Consider the following 15,724-nt stretch of genomic DNA (forward strand, 5'->3'; position numbering starts at 1 on the left):
AAAGATATTTTGCGAAATGTTATTGTACCCCATTGATTTCCATAGTAGGAAAACAAATATTATGAAAGTAATAAAATGATAAATGATGAAGAAGATCAAATCTTTGCTCACCATCATTTATCAAAATATTTTCTTGTGTTCATCAGAAAAAATAAATTCATACAGATTTACAACAACATGAGGATGAGAAAATTATCCATTTAACATTTCCTAACTTGACATTATAAAGATGTTATAAACTTTTATATACTATATTTTGTTTTGTGTCATTTGGCTGAATCATTGTAAAACCACACACACAAATACAAAATCAGTGAACCAACAAACACACATTTTGATCTAACACAGTGTTTTGCTTGTGTTTCATATTTCTTGAGCTTTGATGATAATTATGTTCAGCCATACAAAAACGCAAACGACTCTCCAAAGATTTGATCTGAATCTCATTTAGCCATTAAAGCAGACTCCATCATACAAAGTTTATCTATTTACTGATAAATATATAAGGGCGCTTATATATATCGTATCCACTTATTTGACTCATTTGCAAGTACCCATTCATGTGTGAGCCAGTCCTCATCAAGGGTTCATTAAAATGTGTACATCTTCAAAGTTGCACACTCAAGGCTTGCATATCCACCATGATTTGAAATATGTATGTTCTTGCAAGAAATGCAACTATCCAGCTGCTTTCAACAAGCATTTCACTCTTCTTTTACATCTGTAATTTTCACATAGATCAACTGGTGAGAAACCAACTACAACTGTTCTGAGAGATAGATAAGACCATCATTTCCATCACACATAAACATGCCGTAAGTGCCGTGATAGTCCTACAGGAGCGTAAAATCGTTTTGGAAAAACAGGAATGCATTTCTCTTGATTCATCTCTTGTTTTCTTCTCCATCGTTTTATCTTTTTTTCAGAGAAACAGACAGTGACGTTCCGTCGAGCAATCCTGCTGTGACTGAAGATTGCACTTAACGCTGGAGAACTGCTGCATTACCATCGCACCCTATAGATTTGTCCCGGTACACAAGAAACATTTGCTGTTATGTATTCAGCAGATGCTTTTATCCAAAACAACTTTTACCTGAAATTTGAACCCATGACCTTGGCATTGTCAGCGCCACGATCAACAAGAGCAGGAGCTCATGCGCGTCTCTCTTCACCTTATCAAGGTGTGCTTTTGGGAAAGCAGATCATGTAATAGTTTGCAGTTGCATCATTTCAACTTTCCTGCTCTTAAAGTCGGGAAGAAATCCTGCCTGCTGGGAAGAGCTTCATTCTGTAATACAATGTACCGAAATGACTAATAACCGAGACGAGGGAGGTGTCTCTCTTTAAAGCAACTATTTTAATGGCCTCCATACAGTCTTTCAAAAAGTTTCGAGGACGATCAATGGTTCTGGGTGAAATCACTGTCACTCAAGAAACCTTATGTGTTCAGCAGTACTCAGAGGGGAAACGCAAGTTTCTTTTCAGCCCTGAAAGGTTTCTGGCAGCTACAGAAAAACTACCACTAATTTAAAAACACTCTTTGACAAAGTATCAAAAACAGGCCTTTTTGTAGGCTTTTTAAGGAAGCTGTTTTTTTTCTAGCTGAATTTTAATTTAGCACTAAAAAAGTAGTTCCTGTGTAGCTCAGTGGTAGAGCATTGCATTAAGAGTGCAAATGGTCATGTGGTTGAACCCAGGGAACATACATACTGATAAAAAATACCTTGTATACCTTGCAATGCACTGTAAGTCATCAGCCAAATGCATAAAAATCTGCCTGTTATACTAGTATTTTGGGTCGCACACCTCGTCAGATAACGGTTTATAAATAAATAGTCAATAAGCTAATTTGTTTAATTATTAGGGCTGTCAAAATGAACGCGTTAATAACGTGTAAAAGCAAATTCTTTTTAACGCCAATAATTTTATTAGCGTGCGATTAACGCAATGCACAATTTCTGTGTGACCCCCATAGTTGATTAATTGAGACGCAGCCTTAGGGGTTGTGCACACCAAAACTTTTACGCCCGCAACCGGCGCATGTTTTCAATTGTTTTCAATGGAAGCTCTGCATTTGTCACATAAGCCAGCAACTAGCAGTTTTCTTCCGCGCTGAAAACCGGCGTCCAGTGTTTTTTCCACGTTCAGCGCTGAGCGCCACGAGTTGAAAAATGTTCATTGTTGGGTAAAAAGCTCCGCTCATTGTCCAGGCATTTTCAGTCGCGTTTAAAAGTTTTGGTGTGCACAACCCCTTAGGGACTGTTCACATTTCGCGTCTAAATCCGCACGGAAAACGCGATCGTCTGTTGGTTCTTGTCACATGACCTGAGGTGCACTTGCGGCATTCTAGAAATGTAAAATGTTTTTAACTCGACGCGCCTGAAAAAAAAGCGGCCCTACATTTGAAATAACCAACTTGAGCGCGCAAAAGACGCGAAATGTGAATTGCCCCTTAGACAGTGAATGTGACCCGTGCTGCCTAATGATTTGTAGGTTTTCATAAAAATAAAAACATGAGGCTCTCGTCTAGCGAATCCAATGCTCTAAATGGACATTTAAAATGAACTTTTTTAAGAGGCGTAACGTCCTAAATAGGGATGCTCCGATCGATCGGCCGATAATGCTTGCTATGCTTCCCAGTGAATTACGGCGAAATGCCGCTACATCCAAAAGACAGGGGGCGCTCTCGTGCAGAAACTCAAAATGCGCTGTAGACGAAGAACAATACACACGCAGCTATGATGACACGCAGCTTCAGGAAATGTCTTAAGGATATATTTATATTGCTGTTCTTAAAACCTTTTCAGGTATTTGCATGATAATAAAGAATATGTTTAATAATTATGTTTGACGAGTGTTGCTTTTTCAAATGCATGTTATAAACGACTCAAACTAACAGTCATTTCAGATCGATAAGGACTTACTGATCAAAAGCCGTAGTACATGAACTAGCTTCGAATAAGATTGGCTGTCCGATTCAGAATAGTGATCGGCCACATATTTTTAGTGGAGATCGGCGTTGATCGGAGCATCCCTAGTCCTAAATACACAAAGATGCGTGTCCATCCACTTGCGCTTCTCATTGTGGTTTGGGTTTTAAAACATACAGGAATTAGAAAATAAAGTGCAGGACTTGCTTGATGTTAAAATAGTTATTAGAGAGAAAAAATGTAGGACCTGATTGATGTTAAAAGAGTTATTACCAAGACTCAAAACAATCTTTCTCACGCTGTCTGACACATCTGAAGCGCGTGCACACAGACGTGCGAGTGCCTGATCTCGATATATGCACACATAGACAGAATTGAAGCTTTAAAAAATATCTGTTTTGACAAGAATTCACACAGATATAATCTGTTAGGTCTTAATTAAATGTTTGGTTAACTGTTGAGGAAAAATATATGATGTGTAACAGTATATTATATCCTTGCATTGCAGTAGATCTTAAAGCTGTCTGTCTCAATTTCAGAAAAAAAAGTTTAATATTGATATGGTTTTTGTTGTGTGTGTATTAAATCTATTAGTTTTACCTGTGATTTTAAGGTATAGATGTGGTAATTTTGGATTTTTTTTAACTTTGCTGACTCTGTCAACTTCAAACAGGCGTAGTTCTCTCATGTTTAGTCAGATTCCAACAAATCATACATTGTTTTGAAGCTTTAATAGAGAATGTGAAATATAAATAACTAATTTTTGAAAATTTCCCCCTTCCGACTCAATTTGCCAGCACGGGTCACAAATGACGCAGCAGCAAACAAAAATTTAGAAAGAAAAGGGTCTTCTGGAAAAAAAATTCATATACAAAACAACGGCTGATAGGTCCGTCAAAAATGTAAACAGGCTGGTGTAAACATACATTTGCATAAAGCATATAAATTTATCCACACCCATGGTTGATTACAGTATTAAATACTTGAAAATTGATAAAATTAAGATAAATTTAGAACAGATAAAATGTGCAATTAATTTGCGATTAATCACGAGTTAACTCATGGCAATCATGCGATTAATCTAGATTCAATATTTTAATCTACTGACAGCCCTATTAATTTTATTTTATTATATTGAATAAAAAACAACTTTAGCCATGGTATTTAAAGATAACTTCATATGCAGGAAAAAAAACTTTTTATTGTTTTGTTAGTTAGCTATGAGAAGAATGAAATGTGGAGTTTGCTATACATGGCAAACTCATTCCTGAAACTCACAAACCTGTATTAATTCCTTTGTTCTGATTAACACAAAGGATTTTTTTCCTACTAGGAAAGTCAATGGGGCCTCTGAACAGTTTGGTTAACATTTCTCAAAATATCTTCCTTTGTGTTTATCAGAACAAAGAAATTAATACAGGTTTGTAACAACATGAGGATGAGTAAATGATGACAGAATTTTCATTTTTGGGTGAACTATCCCTTTAACTGATCATATAGCGAACTATTACACCATGTACACTTTTTAAAATGTCTTAGTTTTACATTGTACAGTGCAGAGTTGTATAGTACTTAAGTATTTTACTTTCTACATAAAAGTACATTTTCAATTATTCGTATTTTATTATAGTGTTTTTCTTTGGAAAACAAACATTCCAAAACATATTATCATAATTTTTACTCCACTACATTTCATAATTTCAAGTTTTTGGTTTATATTTAATATTTAAGTACATTAAACATCTAGTAATGTTTTGTACTTTTACTTAAGTAATTTTTTTTCATACTTTTACTCAAGAAAGTAAAAGTACACAATTTTTATGTAATTAGGCATTAAATCAATTTTAATATGCAATATATAATGAATATACAGTATGATTTTATGCTTTAGAATGTAGTGAACATTTTTTAGTAAAGAAAAGTAATTTTTTTCCCAAGACAAACACTCTGATAAAGCATAGATGCTTGGAAAATGTAACTAAAATACTTAAGTATTATACACCTCTGGTACAGTGTCTATTTTAGCATTTAAAAAAGATCTTGAAATACTTGATAACCCCCAGACACACTCATCTAAATACTTATAAAACTGATTTGTCCCATATTCAACTAAATCTAAAAAAAACCTTAGTTTTTAGCTAGTGAGGCAAAATTGAAGTACTCTTTATTGTAACAGCATTAAAATATTCAACATCAAATACTTGATATCTACTGTATATATGTAGGACTCGTACTGAAACAGATCTTTTGAGAACCGCTTTTGTAGGTTGACACGTGATAGCAGTGGCTTGTTAGCATCAGGAATTCTATAAAGTGACGTGAAGGACTCGAGACTTAGTTTCTAGGACAGTCGAAATGAGATCTCAAGTAATCCAGATCATTTCTGTGGGAACATTAGCACACTAAAGGGATCAATCTCCATCCTAACACTCAACCACTGGGCTGGTGACATTAAGGAGCGAATCAAATTTAAAGCAGAATCAGGAGAACGTCGATTATTTCAACACATGTCAGAGGTTGCCGTGAACACGTGTGTTGGGCACGGTCTGGAATTCCACGAAACGTATCCTGAACCACGCGTCTGTGAAATCATAATACTAATGATTATAATTAATCATCTACGACAGCCTTTCACTCCGGCAGAGTACTGAAATAAACATTATCAGCATTCCTCATCCACAGAGCAGACATTCGCGAAGAAACGCCACGCTCCCACCTCGTGGCATCCAATTGAATTCTTCCACCGTGCAAAAACACTCCCAAAACATCGTTATTTCACTTTTCCAGACGTGTCATTCCTCATTCCGAACAGCTCCGTACAAACAACGCCTTTTGCCGCAAGTTCTTGAGCCATCATTTCTTTCGACGTACAAAGGCTTTTGCTGGATGGAGTTAGTAAATAGTGGGAAAGGAAACCAGTGGCGTAATATGATCTAGCTGAATGCTATTTTCAAGGCAGCTTTCTTCCGACAGGCCTGTTGTAAATCATAGGATTTTTTCTAAAAGATATGATAAACAATCCGCTCTGCGCCTTAAAATGTAATATGTGAGAATACATTCAGTATTTGCTATATCACATTGTGGCATGCATGGATGTGTGTTTGTGTAGGGCAAGATCATCCTGTTTAAATGCTGAACTACATTAAAAAAATCAATCAATATTTGAATTAGGATCAACTGGTGCGGTCTACAAACACTGGCCACGACCATCATACAAAACAAATAAAAAGTGTGTTTTTTGTTTGTTTGTTTTTTAGTGCAGCTTATCACAGTTTTACTGCAATAACTATAGTATTTTGGCATAAACTACCGTGGAAAAAGCAGTCAACAGCTGCGAGAACAACTGGAAAATGCTGGTGTCTGCATTTCATCAGCTGGGATAAACAATACTGCAAAATAGACAAAATGTCGTGAAATATTTGTGCACAGCATGAGACACTAAAGACGGTGCACAGCAGTATTTAAAAATCAACTAAAATATAATTAAACAACAAAAAGTGCAGCACCTAATAAAAACAGTCCAAGAATTAATCCTGGATAAACCTACTTTATCTGGAATTCTGTTTGTTCTTCTAATATACGGGTGATTCTCACGAAACCATTGAAACACCACGGCACTAATGATTTTAGCTTTAAAATGTGTAATATAGTAACATTAAAAAGCATCAGAATTAACACAATACTGTGTTCTACCTTGCACAATGTGTGATTTCAACATAAGAATTTATAATTGTAAATTTTATCTCATTTTCTGCTGAAATTCTCATTACCGCAATGTGTCCGGCTGTGTTTGAACATGCGTTATGTTGTAATTTAATCAAATTAACACAAAAATATTAAGAAAAAAAATAAATGGATGTTTTGCTAGACTACTTTAGATGACAGAAAAAATATTTACTGAATATTCATGTATAATAATAATGAAGAAAAATTAGGAAAATGATGTGTCCATGCCTGATGTTCTCATCCTCCGCAACACTTTTTGAGAACAGTTTAAGCACACATACAGAATTTTAATAAAGTTTGATTTTGAGTGACCAAGCACATGGACCAGTTACTTCAAGATGGTTACCAGGTAAGATAATTTTTTTTACAGTTAATTTGAAATATTGTCTTGTCAGAATGCTTACACGACATTTTGATTATCATTACCGCAACAGATGCTTATTAAATGTTAATTTAATTAATAGAAGCATAATACTCTGATTTTAAATGCATGTGCAGAATCTCCAAATTATGTTCTTTCAGGTTTGTCATGTCATTTTGAAAATATGTCAGTGTTGATGTTTTCTGACTGTTGCGGTAATGAGATTTTTTAGGCCTAATTTTTTAAATTATGTTACAAAAAGTGTTAAATGATAAGTAAAAGTTTTTAAATTAATGTTCCCATTTACTCCAGACTTTGTTTTTCGATGTTTGGTGGGAAAAAAAGTAAATTTAAGCAATTTTTACATTTTCATGCTTGACATTTTTTAAACCAAGTTTTCGTGAGAATCACCCATACAATTCATATTTTAACCCAAGATAAACATTCAGGATTGGTACCAAATAATGTAAGGAATTCCTTTCTAGTACACATCCTTTAGGCTATTGTAGTACACTAAATGTACAACTTCCACTAATTCAACAATTAATGAACCAGAAACCTTTTAAAACTAAAATATGATGTGATGCTCTGATAAACTTAAGAGAAAAATCTTTTCCCATGCAAATCTTCCTCGAATCCTAATGTCCAAACTTTTTTGGAGGGGGAGGTTTGGTGGTGGCTCAAGTTTGGCCATTGAGATGCAAGCACTTTGATATGTAAATGAAGGCCTGGAAAATGAAGTGCTGGAAATCACAGGCCGTTGATGTGAGCTGAGATGGCACTTCCTCTAAAGACATGCACAACAAATGGAGCGAATGAGAGCACACCACAACTGTGCATTTGTCCATGTGAATTCACTCTTCGCATTCAAATGAATGAACGCTAAACAATGAGTCACAATAGAGATTAAATGCACTGTACTTTCATGCGTTTAAAATGTAAATCATAGGGCTTTTCTATGAAAGGGGGGTAATATGGGTTCTTCACACACTTTAAATCATTCAACTAAAACTAACTTTAAATTGTTTAAATTAGTTTGAGACATGTTCTTGCAATTTTTTGTACATCTGTGGATGTCAGTTCACGTTAAAAAACGAATATATATATATATATATATATATATATATATATATATATATATATATATATATATATATATATATATATATATATATATATATGTATATGTATATGTATATGTATATGTATATGTATGTATATGTATATACACACACACATTAAATTCCAGCTCTATCTGTGGTGTTTTAAAACTCAAACATGTGTCCTGTGTGACCTTCGTCTAATTTAGATTCAACTTATTTCTAATATTTAAGGTTACTTAAATATTACGTTTTCAAGCAAGCTCGAAACCCTTTAAAAAAGAATTGACCATAATGTTTCAGTTTCTTCCACACTTTGTTTTAATGACTGTCCATGGCACACACAAGTCCATTTTCTTTAAATACAAAATCACATTTTCAACAAACTAGTACCCTGATCTGTGAATTTCTGTCTTTCACATCACACACACAGCGAGTGTGACATGAGCAGCTCGTAGCACACTAAATAATGCATGTGCAGTAAAATGATCTCATTTTAGCTGCTGCAAAATGACTTTCTAAGAGACGAACAAAACTAAAATCAACTGAACCGAACCCTATTCATGTTTCCTATTCACAAACCCCATGTGAAAACGGTGATTAAATGCACTCCTGTTTTTCTTTTACCTAACCCCGCTGTTTAATTTATTTCTTACAGCTCATACTATATAAGCACTGTGAATACTTTGGTAACATTGTGCATTCGTGCAAATAGCTTTCAATATTATTTATTACTGCAAAGCCTTTGATGTGGTGTAATAAATAAAGCCACAGAGGACAATGCGTGGCCAGTTTATAAAGGTGTTATTTGCCTATAACATCTCCATTGATTCATTGCACTGGCCTTCATCAGTCACATATAAAGTACAATTCAGCAGATATTATAATAATAACAAGATATAAGCACAGCTGGCACATGCATGCTCTTTTTTGGTTTTTCAAAACCAGACAAAGTGCTGTTATCAATGTCTTGTAGCAGGACAGTAAACACGCGCTGAACACTAGACGACCTGCATTCTTTCACATCCTTACACTGTTTAAGATTTTTTAATCGTTGTGTTTTCATTTTAAATAGACACGTTTGGTTTTTTTAACACTGTTCTTTGATGTTTACTGTCCCGGCGTCTTAAGACCCAAATGGAATCGGTTGAGGTGCAGAAAGACGGTAACGTACGCGCTTTCACGAGGATAGTTACACTACGATAAATACTGTTCAAGCACATGCAAATAAACCTTGACTGAAAAGAAAAATACTCACATGTTGAGGAATATTTCCAGCAGATTGTGTTTGGGCGCAGTATAAACTGAAAGGGTTTCCAAGTGACCCCTAAAAGCAGCGCACAAAGACTTTCAGCGCGTCCGACGCGTTCGCTCAGGTAGACGCGTCCCCAACAGATCCACGCGCTCCAGATAACTCCATCAGGCCCACGTATAACCTCTGCTCGTAAACCGAACAACGAGTGCTTATTTCACAGAAACATTTCGCCGTTTTCAGGAGCCCGGGGTGTCCCGGTCCGTGCAACGTTCGGTTCGGGCGCAATAAATTCGCGTGACGTCTACATCAACCCCACGCGTCCTCTCCTCATCGTGCCAGCCCGACCAGTTTTTACGAACTCGGTCGATACTCGTCGACTTGCCGTACGTTCGGCTGTAATTGTGTTTTTGAACTTAAGGAAATCCGAGCAGCTTCGTACTGCGCAAAGTGAATCTTGAGTCAGTGGCTGAAAGACGGCGAGCGAGCGCGTCGAGCCGGCTGCGTGTCTCTCTGCAGAGGTGCCCTGGAAAACGCGAGCTGGATTCACACCGGGGGATCCGGAGCGGGGCAGCACCTGGCTTTCAGGCTCAAACCCATTCATGAGGCCATAAACCTTATGGAAGGCTCTTTTCCTAACAACTGTTTAAACACTGCCGAACTTTGCTTTGGGAAAGCCATATAAAAGGTGATTTTCTTGTACACACCACATTGCTGTGTGTGCACTTCTAGATGAAGGTTTTTATTGTAAACTCATATATTTTTATAATGAAAATAATTGGCTACACTTATAGTAGCCTACTGCTGGATATATAAACATAAAGAGAAACATTTTGAATTCAAATTAATTTCTATTATAGACTGACGCGATACACGTCTGGATCCGAACTTTACTTCCGGATTCGTTTTTTTTAATGGTCTGACTAGTTGCTAAACTGATCTCTTGAACAAATGCCTCGTCGAAAATAACAAATGTTTTGGTTTCCTAGGTGATCTATGTGTTGTTTTTTTGCTTGTTATAGCCTATAAATAAACTACGTTTAAAGAACTTTGTTGTTATTTATTCTTAGCGGAGTTTACCGGAAGTTACGTGCAGACCACCACAGCCGCTTGTTTATGTTGTTACTGCTGAAACCGTCTATACAAAAACTTTGGAAATAAATCTTATTTCAGACGCTTTACAAGGAATACTGCTATACAAAGCCCAGTAGGTGAGATAAAGGGGGTTGTGGGAAAACACATAAGAATGATAATGAAACAAATAAGAGATTAGCAACAAATAAATAAGTGTAACAAAATTTGTCTTTTTCACTGAAATTTCATGGGCACCTCCAGGAGGCCCCCTGATGTAGGAATTTAGATCAAAAAATGGTCCCAAGCTGTCATTGGGGCAGTATCCTTTAATACGATCCTAGTATACTGTTTGGTATAGATATACATTTCTTATATCTGAGGTAATTGCATCAGAAATAATGGCGATAGTCAATAGTAATGTCTTTTTAAGATCATTGATTATACACTCACCTAAAGGATTATTAGGAACACCTGTTCAATTTCTCATTAATGCAATGGTGTAATGATGTGGGGGATGTTTTCTTGGCACACTTTAGGCCCCTTAGTGCCAATTGGGTATCATTTAAATGCCACGGCCTACCTGAGCATTGTTTCTGACCATGTCCATCCCTTTATGACCACCATGTACCCATCCTCTGATGGCTACTTCCAGCAGGATAATGCACCATGTCACAAAGCTCGAATCATTTCAAATTGGTTTCTTGAACATGACAATGAGTTCACTGTACTAAAATGGCCCCCACAGTCACCAGATCTCAACCCAATCGAGCATCTTTGGGATGTGGTGGAACGAGAGCTTCGTGCCCTGGATGTGCATCCCACAAATCTACATCAACTGGAAGATGCTATCCTATCAATATGGGCCAACATTACTAAAGAATGCTTTCAGCACCTTGTTGAATCAATGCCACGTAGCATTAAAGCAGGTCTGAAGGCGAAAGGGGGTCAAACACAGTATTAGTATGGTGTTCCTAATAATCCTTTAGGTGAGTGTATATGAAAATAAAATAGCATTATAATGCAAGTACATCCTTTAAAACAACTTAAATTTTTAAGAATATTAAGATAAAAAATGAAATATTAATATGAAATTGGAATGTAAGATTTTTTTATATTTAAATATTCAAAACATAAATAAATATCATAAAATATGCATTTCAATTTAAACAGCTAATAGTCATTGTGTCGAGATTTGAAATGGCATTTATTTGTATGCAAACAAACACACATGTAAACATTATGGCAATATATTGCCTCTCCAAAAACTACAGAGGTTATGTTCACTTATCGTGTGATATAGTCGTTATCGTGACAGGCCCAGGCCTAATGAACTCTTGCAAAAGTGCAAAGGTGTATGTTTTGAAAGGGTACCACCCCAGTAACAATTTTTTTAACAATTTTTACTGACGATGTGTTTTTTTATTTGTCTTTTGTGACTTGTGTTGTTAGAAATTTTATAGATTATACTATAAACAATTTACTTCAAGAATTTACTTCATTTTTATCAGCATTTTAGGATTTATGTTTCTGTACTGTAGCTTGGTGGTAGAGCATTACGTTAGCAGCAGCGCAAACATCATTGGTAACACTTTACAATAAGGTTGTATTACTAAACATTTGTAAATGCATCTAATACGAACTAATACGAAAAAACAATTAACAATATAGTTTTTCAGCAATTGTCAATCTTTAATAATATTAGTTAATATCAATGCAGTTACTTGATTTAGTTTATTGTGTATTAACTAATGTTAACAGTTTCAATGTTTGGTTTTAGTAAATTCTGAAATTAACATGAACTAAATGATGTAGAAGTATTGTTCATTGTTAGTTCATGTTAGCTAATGCATTAACTAATGTTAACAAAAAAAAAAACTTATTGCAAAGCGTTGCGGGTTGGATCATCCAAGAACACACATACTGATATAATGTATAGCTTGATTACACTGCAAGTAGCTTTGGATAAACTTTAATCCCTTGCTATTTATTATATGTGCAAAACAAAAAAAGTATTTTTATATGAAAACTGTATTTTCACACCCTTCAGTAAAATAAGAATAACTTTTGAATTTGACATGCTAAAGAGATCATTCTTTTTGTTGGTGTTAACTGTCCGCTGCTGGTAACAACCAGAACTGTCTGCAGTCTGCTAGAGCACACAGAACCAGAGTTATTCACTTTCAAAGACAGTGTTTACAACACAAAAAAAAGAAAATTTGGTGTTTCATCCTATGAAAAACAACATAAATAACAATATTTGTCACAAACAGCAGCTTTTTATGTAACTTCAAATGGTTTTCTGTAAAATGATATAAAGTTATTGTATTTATTCCACTGTATGTGGTTATGGGAACACTTAAAATGTTTTAGAAATTAAATACAAAAAGGGTATTATTCCTCCCTTCAGTTGGAGTAAAATAACTTTTGCATAATAGATTATGAAAGAGAAAAAATTCCTTTTTCCTCTGTAAGCTGACAATTCAAACAAAACTGTCTGTAGGATTCGTTACCACTCAGGGCCAGAGTTATACACTTTTAAATACAGTCTTTAGATAAAAAACATCAAAAAGCGCCTATTTATTTTTGTGTTTATTAGAGGACTGACAACACATACAACCATGTTTAGCACTTTCAACAGCGTTTTATGAAATTTCAAAGGGTTTCCTGTAAAATTATACCAAACTTTTGTATGTACACCTCTGCATGTAGGTATGGGAAGCTTTTGAAATTGGGTAGGCCAAATCCAGGCAGAAATCCCCAAAATAGCCTCAGAGTGTAAGAAGTTAAATTGAATAGGTCACACCAATACAAGGTGACAAGAAATGGCATTAGTGAATAAACAAATCAGCATTAACACAAAATAATTTTATTAGTCACCACATTTTGCAACAACATAAGAAATCACTTCATTATTTATGACTGATTATGTGTATATATCTAAACAAATATGAACCCAACCATTAAACTATTTTTAAGTAAACTAAAGCATTCTGGGAAATGAGGTGTTCTTCCACCATGGTCCATTAAATAAAAGAAATTTTTAAGGCTTCTCATACATGTTTAATTCTGATGGGTCCAAACAACTATGATTACTACAAAATGTATATGATTAATATTCATAAAGGAACATCTTTAAAGTGTCTTCCAATAGAAAAATATTCACCGCCAACTCTGCTATGGGCGCATAAACTTCCCTTCACCATATAAGGTCATTTAAATGATGCTGTCATTGTACATCTCTGTGATTGAGGAGTCACATCGCTTCTCTTCGTGGAAGGGGTGAATTCGGGAAAAATCCACGTGGGTGATGAATGATGTTTAGAGTAGAGTCGGACCAGCGGGAAGTAAGGAGGAGTACAATGACATTCGCTGGGAGAGAGCGGAGCAGGAGAGATATGAATTAGGCAAACACAGTGGTAACTCGAACCCATGCAGACATCTCAACACTTCAAGCAACAAAAAATGTTTGTCCAGCCATTTGTTCCCAGTGGTGTCAGTGGTACCTCCCCTGAGGAATAGCTCTGGGGGCTACAGCCCACTCCATAATTCCAGGAGGCACCAAGATTAGCCGAGTAAACCAATGATACGAGCTACAACAACAGTCGCTTCTTTGAAATGGCTTAGACGCCCCTGGAGACTGCGTTTTGTCAATGCGATTCCTGTTCAGACAAGAATACCTCACAAAAACAACATAAAGTTTCCAGTTTTAAGGACTGAAGTTGAGCAGAACTCGAGTCTTAGTTGTTGAAAGAACAATGTCGCTCATGAGGAGAATAAAGACAGACTCGGCACAGGGAAAGGTCCTATCACATACCCGAGTCTCTCAATTAGTTTTAAAGGCACTGGTTGGATTACTTCACCAGAAATATAATGAAAAAAAGTAAAACAATTATTCTGGATTTAAGAAGGAAACGATTACAACCTTAAACTTGTTTCATTGTATCTCTTTAATGATCTTTTTCTAATTATAAAGTGTTGAAATGTTACATATGATAGAATTTCTCTACTTTATATTTTTACGTGTTACCATAGCAACAAGATAGGCTATTCAAACATTTTTCATTGTGTAACATTAAGACTTAAATACAGCAATTTTTAAAGCACGTCATTTCTTATACCATAGTTTAACATGTCACAAGCATTTCACTTTCTTTTATTAAAAAAAATCCACACCTGTTACTTATTATATACAAACTGACATGTGATCAGATCCCTTTTGCATTGATAAATGTTTTAAGGCAGATGATGTAAAAAAAAAGATTTCTACCATTCAAGAAGAGATCTCCTAATTGAAGAATCACCCACATATATTAAAACATGACAGACTGTCTCATACGAAACAGACTCACTTTACTACAGCGCTTAAACAAATACAAAAACAAGCACTTCAGTAAGAAGATTAATTTCCATCTCGTTCTCTTTCCTCCCAAGACCAAGTACACAGCCAGGTCAGTAGGATCCCATACACGTGGCTTCAATAATAATAATATTTAAAAAAAGGAAGGGGGGACACACAAGGGAAGCTACGAATTTGGGTCAGATTCACAAGGTGGAAAGCGAGTGGATTAGTGGTGTGCTGTCTTGTATTCGCAGGCATAATTTTACATAATAAAGAATAGCAGAGTAAACGAAAACAGATGTACCGCAGGTTACTGCCACCACATTCACCGACACATATTGTTATTTGAGCACAGAAATGTTTATGCAGTAGGTCGAGCAAATGGGAGGAAACGCAAAGCGACGTGGAATGTTTTGTCTCGTTCAATCTATTTTTATTTATTTATTTATTTATGGGGGGGGTGTAATGTGTTGCACTTTTATATGCGTGATACATTAATTATTAAAGATAATATTTGTATTTTGCCATATAATCAGAAGAACTGAAAGGGGTTTTGAATTGCATCTATGTCTTTGAATTATAGGGTTTAATGCAAAATGATGGCAACCGAATGAGAAATGTAAATACTGCACAAATAAATGAATGGAGAAATGCATTGAATTGCTTACTGCATCCAAACTTTAAAACTTAATAATAATTACTACAGTAAGTTGTTCATATACTGTGCATCAGTTACCTTGTTATTTTATTTTGTGAAACATTTAAAAGCATACTTGGCAACATTGTCTATGATGAGCATGTTTTATGTTCTGAATTAATTAATTATAAAATAATTTATTATAATTAATTCATTTTGATATTTTTGTATGAAGTCAGCTGGTAGAGTGTGTTGACAATGACAAGGTCAGGGATTCAATTCCTTTAAAAAACAAAATAATCGCC

The 15,724-nt window shown here is 35.3% G+C and overlaps 1 protein-coding gene across 6 annotated transcripts in view; it reads right to left on the reverse strand.

Moving 5' to 3' along the window:
- Window positions 1–9,957, reverse strand: part of LOC129443133 (adhesion G protein-coupled receptor L2) — a 160,770-nt gene extending 150,813 nt beyond the window's left edge. For 2 of the 6 annotated variants that reach the window (XM_055203557.2, XM_055203555.2), the window contains exon 1: window positions 9,376–9,957. The gene's annotated coding sequence lies outside the window, so the exon portion shown is untranslated. The remainder of the gene's footprint in view (window positions 1–9,375) is intronic. The other 4 variants (XM_055203560.2, XM_055203559.2, XM_055203556.2 and 1 more) reach the window with 3 other exon arrangements.
- Window positions 9,958–15,724: the final 5,767 nt, after the last annotated feature.

Source organism: Misgurnus anguillicaudatus, unplaced genomic scaffold (assembly GCF_027580225.2).
Source record: "Misgurnus anguillicaudatus unplaced genomic scaffold, ASM2758022v2 HiC_scaffold_26, whole genome shotgun sequence".
NCBI lineage: Eukaryota > Metazoa > Chordata > Actinopteri > Cypriniformes > Cobitidae > Misgurnus > Misgurnus anguillicaudatus.